The sequence below is a fragment of the Eulemur rufifrons genome, chromosome 10 (assembly GCF_041146395.1).
Source record: "Eulemur rufifrons isolate Redbay chromosome 10, OSU_ERuf_1, whole genome shotgun sequence".
NCBI classification, from domain to species: domain Eukaryota; kingdom Metazoa; phylum Chordata; class Mammalia; order Primates; family Lemuridae; genus Eulemur; species Eulemur rufifrons.
In genome coordinates, this window is record NC_090992.1 from 1,721,905 (window position 1) to 1,730,122 (window position 8,218).

Here is an 8,218-nt window from a genome sequence, read left to right on the forward strand (position 1 = left end):
TGATATACCTATATGTATTTGAGATATCTATATAGATATCTCTAATAATTTAATTGGAAATATTTTCTAATTTCTATTATGATTTCTTTTTTGACTTCTAAATTATTTACAATTACACATTTAAGTCTTCAAATGTGTGGAGATTCTCCGGTTATCTTTTTTGTCATTGATTTCTGTCTTATTACACTGTAGTCAGATAACATGCTCTTAGATTTTCATTCTCTGGTATTTGTTGGGATTTTTTGGGGGGGGCGCTGTACCTAGTAGATGGTTTTTTGTATAGTTTTATGTGAATTTGAAAAATACTGTGTTTTTTCTAATTTGTATATGCAGGGTTCTATATACATCTATGGATCAAGCTAATTTAAAAAAATTTTTTTTTAACACTTTATTTATTTATTTTTGAGACACAGGGTCTTGCCATATTGTCCAGGCTGGAGTCTAGTGGTGTGATCACAGCTCACTGCAGCCTCCAACTCCTGGGCTCAAGTGATCCTCCTGCCTCAGCCTCCCGAGTAGCTGGGACTACAGGCATGCGCCACCATGCCCGGCTAATTTTATATATGTATTTTTAGTTGTCCCGCTAATTTCTTTGTATTTTTTTAGTAGAGACAGGGTCTCGCTCTTGCTCAGGCTGGTCTCGAACTCCTGAGCTCAAATGATCCACCCGCCTCGGCCTCCCAGAGTGCTAGGAACAAGTTTGTCTTATAAACAACATACAGTGAAATAATATTTTTAAAATTTAATCTAATCTCTGTCTTTTGACTGGCACATTTCTTCTGGTGGGATTGCTGTTGTTGGGATTTATTTCTAGCATTTTTGTCATTTTTATTTAGCATCCTTTTTCTCTGCTATTTGTTTTTCCTCTTTATTTGCCTTCTATTGGATTGATATAGAGGTTTGCTTATTTGTTGGTTTGTTTTGGGTGTATTAAGTCCCTTTCACTCCATCCATTGGTTTGGACATCTTAGAACATCTTACATTCAATTTCAAAGCCTAAATTGTTTCTTTCCTCCTTATATAAGCATATATGTGGGCTTCAGAATGCTTAAACATCAATGACGCCCCTCCCATCTTGCATATAATTGTTGTCCAGCATTTTAATTCCACTTGGATTTTGCATCTCCCAAGTTGATAATCCTTACTGTTTATAGTTATCGAGACATGCATATTTATTTATCAGTTTCCTACCTGTTGTTCCTTCTTCCATTCCTTTCCTTTCTTCTGAGCTTAGTTTCAGTCTTGTGGAAGCACATCTTTGAGCGGTTTTTCTGGTGGTAATTCTAAGTTAACTGTTATTTTCTCTAAGTGCTGTAAAGATATGATTCCATTGTTTTCCGTATTTTCCTACTGTTATTGAGAGGTTTGTCGGTTGGATTACTGCTCCTTTATAGGTAAATTACAAAGATCTTTGTTTGCTTTTAAGGTCTTGTCTTTGGTGACCTGCATTTTTACTACAAGTGTGAATTTATTTTTATTTATCCTGCTCAGGACTCATCTTTGAGTCTCTTGTCTCCCGTATTTCGTCTCTTCTCAGCCGTTATTGCTGAATGTTGCCTTTGTCCAAGCTCACGGTTCTTTACCTGGAACTCCCGTTAGGTGTGTGGATATTTTCATTGCCTACTGTATTTTTTTATCTGTTTTGTATTTTCTGTCTCTTTATCTCTTGGTGCTACATTCGAGCAGTGGTGTCCCTCTAGCTCTCAGTTCTGATTTGTTGTTTAATATATTTGTTAAACTTTCCATTTCCGTGTTTTTCATTTTTACTAGTTCCGTTTGGGTCTTTTTCATCTCTGCCTGTTCTTTCTGCACTCACAGCCTATTGTATTTTTTACTCTAGTGATTTTCGATTCCTTCTTTTGTTTTAGTCATTTTTAATGTTTTCTGTAAAACTATTTTGGTATCTGAAGTTTTTGTGGGTCTCACGCTGCTGTTTCTTGTGTCTGCTGACTCTCACTCGTGGCGGGTTTTCCTCATGCACTTTAGTAATGTTTTATTTTGAGCTCACATTAAATGTAGGTTTATCTTTGAGAGCCTGGCTGAGTGGCCTGGACTGAGGTCGTATCCTTCAACAGTGGTTCTGTCTTTGCTTCTCCTGGATGTCCCAGTGGGACTGCTGGCCCAATACCAAGTTTTATACCTATTTCTCACTTTGGGGGTTCTTGAACCACGAGGGTAGTATAAATTTGAACTCCAAATGTATGTATGTAGTAGTTCCATAATTATGAATCCTCAAGGAAGTCTTTTTATCCCATCCAGAGTGCAGTCCAGAGTTGGATATTTTCCTGGTTTCTCGGAGCCAATGGGTAAGTTTTTCTCTAGAATACTCTTTCCCTGAAGGTAAATCCCTCTGAACGTCTCAGATTTATTCAGGAGTCTCAGTTTAGAACTTTTCACTTTCCTTAGTCCAAGGTTTTATCTCTGTTCCTCACTGTGTATCAAAACCCAAGCTCCAATTTGCTCATACTTTCTCTTCTAATTTGTCTTTTTGTTTTTTGTAGTTTTTATTTTCCTCATCTATGCATTTAAGAGTATTTGTTCTGTTTTCTCCGGCATCTCCAGGTAGTAATGGATTTTTTGAAACATGGTTTACTATATTGCCAGAAACAGAAGTCTTTTAATAACTATTTTAATGTAAGACATAACATAATTCACAAAAGTGCACATAGGATATATACACAGTTTAGTGAACAATTATAATTAACACCAGGCCAAGGCTAGAATATCGCAGACACCCAAAAGAACCTCTCTTTGTGCCGCTTCTTAAGAGCAATCGCTTCCCTTCTGTCATTATTTTGACTTTTGGGATAAATATTTTCTTGCTTCTTCTCATGGTGGTGTTACTTATATGTCTGTGATAAAGTACAGTTTAGTTTAGTTTTGGCTGTTTCTGAATTATGCCTACTCCTTCGTTGAACATTATGTTTGTGAGACTTATTTGTAACATGGTGTGTGGCCGTACTTGGTTCACTGTCACTGCAGTCCTCCGTTATATGAGCATATCATAATTTTTTACTCATTCTGCTACTGAAAGACATTTGCATTCTCTCCAGTCTTTGCTATTGCAAGGAAGGCTGCAGGGGCTATTCAGGAACATGTATCCTGGTGTATGTGTTCCCACACCATCTAGTGAAGAAGTTCATCCTTTCCCTGCCAGTCTTCAGTACTACCTCTGCTGGATATATTTTCATATATACATCTATTTATTTCTGATTGCTGATTAATTTCTGATTTCTGAGTCCCATATTCAGTTCCATTAATCTATTTGTCTAATCTTGCTCAATTCCACACTGTCTTAACATACCTTTATATTGTCTTGTTATTTGATAGAATAAGTCCTCCCAGACTTTTTTCTTCAAGAGTTTCTTAGCTGTTTGTGAACTTTTACACGTCCATGTAAATTTGAGCATCAGCTTGCCAAAATCTCTTCTTAAAATTATGATTGGGAGTGTAACTATTTTATGAATCAGTTTGGAAAAAAATTACCATTGTTATAATATTAAATCTTCCAATCCATCAACATGGTTATCTCTCCATTTAATGTCTTTAATGTCTCTCAAAGTTCTAGAATTCTCTTCAGAGAAATCTTGTATATCTTTGTTGATTTTATTCCCAGGTCCTTTTTTTTTCTTCTTAAGACAGAGTGTCCCTTTGTTGCCCTGGCTAGAGTGTGGTGATTCATCATAGCTCACAGCAACCTCAGACTCCTGGGCTTAAGCAATCCTCCTGCCTCAGCCTCCTGAGTAGCTGGGATTACAGGCATGTGCCACCATGCCTGGCTATTTTTTTCTATTTTTAGTAGAGATGGGATCTTGCTTTTGTTCAGGCTGGTCTTGAACTCCTGAGCTCAAGTGATCCTCCTGCCTTGGCCTCCCAGAGTGCTAGGGTTACAGGTGTGAGCCACCATGCCCAGCCTATTCCCAGGTATTTTTAAATATTATTGTAAATTTTTAAAAATTTTATTTTTTCTACTTGTTGCTATCACATAGAAATATAATGTTTTTTGTTGTACTAGTTTTTTTCTTTTAAAATTTTTAATATGGGCACATAATATTCATAGGTGTATATATTTATGAGGTACATGTGATATTTTGATATAGGCATACAATACAATGTATGTATTATCAAATCAGGACAATTGGAGTATCTATCACCTTAAGCATTTGTCATTTCTTTGTGTTGGGAATATTCTAATTCCACTCTTTCAGTTATTTTAAAATGTACCATAAATGATTGTTGACTGTACTTACACTGTTGTGCTCTCAAACACTAGATCTTGTTCACTGTATCTAACTAGATTTTTCCACCCGTTAACCATCCCCTCTGCATCCCTCTCCTGCGGCCCTTCCCAGACTCTGGTACCCATCATTCTACTCTCTGTCTCTAGGAGTTCAATTGTTTCAATTTTTGGCTCCCACATATGAGTGAGAACATGCAAAATTTGTCTTTCTGTGCCTGGCTTATTTCAATTAACATAATGTCCTCCAGTTCCATCCATGTTGTTGCAAATGACAGGATTTCATTCCTTTTTATGGCTGAATAATATTCCATCGTGTATATACACCACATTTTCTTTGTCCATGCATCTGTTGCTGGACAGCTAGATTGATTCCAGATCCTGGCGGTTGTGGACAGTGCTGCAGCAAACACAGGGGTGCAGACATCCCCCCGATATGCTGACGCCCTTTCCTTTGGATACATACCCAGCAGTGGGATTGCTGGACCAGAGGGTAGTTCTGTTTCTAGTTTTTTGAGGAGACTCCATGCTGTTCTCCATGGTGGCTGTACTAGTCTACATTCCCACCTACTTGATGTACTAATTTTTTTTTTAATCATCAACCTTGCTAAACTCTCTTGCTAATTTTTATATTGTAATATATCTTATATATTCACTTTAATTTTCTACATAATCACATAATCTTGTTTCTTTCCAATTCTTATATCTTTTGTTTCTGTTTCTTACCGTTTGATCTGACTAGGACTGCAGCACTCAGTGCTGAGTTGGAGTGGCAGTGGTGGTGTCTTACCCCCTGTCTAAAGGGCACTTTCAGTGTTTTACTTTCTTTCTTTTTTTTTTTTTTTTGAGACAGAGTCTCACTCTGTTGCCCAGGCTAGAGTGAGTGCCGTGGCGTCAGCCTAGCTCACAGCAACCTCAAACTCCTGAGCTCAAGCGATCCTCCTGCCTCAGCCTCCCGAGTAGCGGGGACTACAGGCATGCGCCACCATGCCCGGCTAATTTTTTCTATATATATTTTTAGCTGTCCATATAATTTCTTTCTATTTTTAGTAGAGGTGGGGTCTCGCTCTTGCTCAGGCTGGTCTCGAACTCCTGAGCTCAAACGATGCGCCCACCTCGGCCTCCCAGAGTGCTAGAATTACAGGCGTGAGCCACCGCGCCCGGCCCAGTGTTTTACTTTCTTTTAGAGATGGGATCTTGCTATGCTGTCCAGGTTGGAGTGCAGTGGCTACTCACAGGCATGATCATAGGACACTACCGCCTTGAACTCCTGGGCTCACGCAGTCCTGCTGCTTCAGCCTCTCAAGTGGCTGGGACTACAGGCATGCACTGTGGAGCCCAGCTAATGTTTTACTTTAATGATTATACTTCGATGAAGTATGTTTGCTATAGACCTTCATCTTTAATAATTAGTTAAGGAAGTTGCTATTTTTACTTTGCTAAGAGGAAATCATGAATACGAATGAAGTTAGGATTTTCTCAATGCTTTTTCTATATATCTTGAGATGGTCCTATGCCTTTCTTCTTTTAACCTGATAATATGGTAACTTACATCAGTTATTTTTTTTCTAACATTAAATCAGCTTCGCTGTCCTGGGATTAATCCAGCTCAGTCATAGTGTGTTCTCCTTTTTCTAAATTGCTGCATTCAGTTTCTGACACTTTGTTCAAAATTTTGGTATCTGTATTATGAGTAAGATAGGCTTGTAATGTTTTCTTTCTTGAGTTGTTCTTATTGGGTTTTGGTATAAAAGAGTTTTCTAACATCACAACATGAGTTGGGGATTTTTTTTTCATCCTTTTCTATTTTCTGGGAGAGTTTGTATAAAATTGGTATTACATCTTCCTTACATGTTTGATAATATTCACTGGTGACACTATCTGGGCCTGGAGATTTTTTTAAATTTCCTTTTTCTTTTGAGATAATTATAGATTCACATGAATTTGTAAGAAATGATACAGAAAGGTCCCATTCATCCACTGCCCGGTTTCCCCCAAAAGTAACATCCTGCAGAACCACGGGGCAATGTCACGGTCAGGATATTGATGTTGACATGGTCAAGATACAGGGCATTTCTGTTGCCACAAGGGTCTCACATGCTGTCCTTTTATAGCCACACCCAGGTCCCACCCACCCCATTCTCCCTTTTAATCTTTGACAACTTTTAACCCGTTCTTCATTTCTGCGATTTTGCCATTTCGGGACTGGCATATAAACATGCAGAGTGTACACCCTTGGAACGGAATCACATGGCGTTTGCAGCCTTTGGTTATTGGTTTCCCAGCAAAGTTCCCTGGAGGTTCATCCGGGCTGCCGTGTGCGTCAACAGTTCATGGCTCTTTGTTGCTGAGTGGTGTTCCACAGGATGGACACACTGCAGTTTGCTTTGCCATTAGAGCGTGTCTGGGCTGTTTCCAGTTTCAGGTTCTTATGGATAAAGCTGCAAAGAACATTTGACACAGGTTTTGGTATGAATGTAAGTTTTCGTATCTGTGGGACAAAATGACCAAGAGTGTAATGATTGGGTCATAGGATAGTTAAATGCTGGTGTAAAAAAAATAGCTACATTGTTTTTCTGAAAGCTGCTCCTTTTGCATTCTCATCTAAAATGTATGAGCGATCCGTTTTTTTTGTATCATCATCAGCATTTGGTGTTGTCACTATTTTTTTTATTAGAGTAGTATTTTAGCAATTCTAGTAGACATGTAATGATAGCTCATTGTGTTTTAAATTTGCATTTCCCTAATGGGTAATGAGGTTGAGCGTCTTTTCATGTGCTTACTTAACATTTCTATATCCTCTTTGGTGAGATATCTGTTTTAGAATTTTAGAATTCATGTTTTTTCCCATTGTCTCATTGGAATGTTTGTCATTTTACTGTTGAGTTTTGTGAGTTCTTTGTGTGTTCTGGATACTAGTCTTTTGCTGGCTATGTGGTTTGCACAAGTATCTTCTCCCGGTCTATTGTTGGTCTTTTCATTCTTTTAAAGCTGCAAAAATTTTAAATTTTGATGAATCCAAATCTATCAATTTTTCCTTTTATGAATCATGCTTTTGGTGCCAAGTCTAAGAATTCTTTGGCTGCCCTGAACTCCTGGCCCTGTAGGCCCGTGGGGCGGCAGGAGTGAAAGCCCAGGTGTGCCGGGAGAGGCCTGTGCTCTCAGGAGAGAAGCCGCCGCCCTGCGCTGCCTCGTCTCTGGGTCCTCGCTCCCTCCCTCCCTTCCGCTTTTCTCACCTCCCAGATGTTTCAGAAGGCATTCTTTAATTGTTTCTTTTATTCAGTGTTTTTAATGGCAAAACTGTTCTGAATAATTTAATCTTCCCCTCCTGCAGAGGAAGGGAAGCCTGAATGTTGCTTCTGAGGTAGAAGGTGATGAGAAGTCGACGAGGCATTTATGTGTGACTGAGAGAGTGGACGTGGTTGGGAAGGTGTCCTGGCCGTGGGCAGAGCCAAGCGTGGCCAGCCTGAGGACCTGCCCTCTGCCCGGGACACCTGGGCCTGGGCGCTGCGCCAGGTACTTGGCATCTGTCTGGGAGGCCCCTGTGGCCTGGTCAGCAGGACGGTGGGACGTCAGCGGACAGAAGCTCCTGCCTGTGGCCTGGGTGGGTCCTGGGGAAGGCTGCCCCTTTGCTGTCCCACCCCCACCCCACATCCCGACACCTGGCTTCCTCGGGCTCCTGGGAGAGACCCCGAGGGCGTGCGAGGATGAGCGGGGCTCCGCGGCCCCCAGCAAACTGGCTGCTGCTCTCTGCTGTCTGTGGGCGCGTTCGGGTTCGGGTCAGACGGTGCTCAGCCGACGGGGAGCTGTGGGCCTCCCCCTGGTGTTAGCGTGGCAGAGAGAGAAAGCGCTACTGGGTGACACAAGCGTGGCCACCGCGGTTGCCAGTGTTGTCCTGGGGGGTTGGGGACCGCAGACTTTCCTCCTGCCCCAGGGCGCTGGCCAGCGCCAAATCCTGAGGGTGAGTCTGGGCAGTTGCTT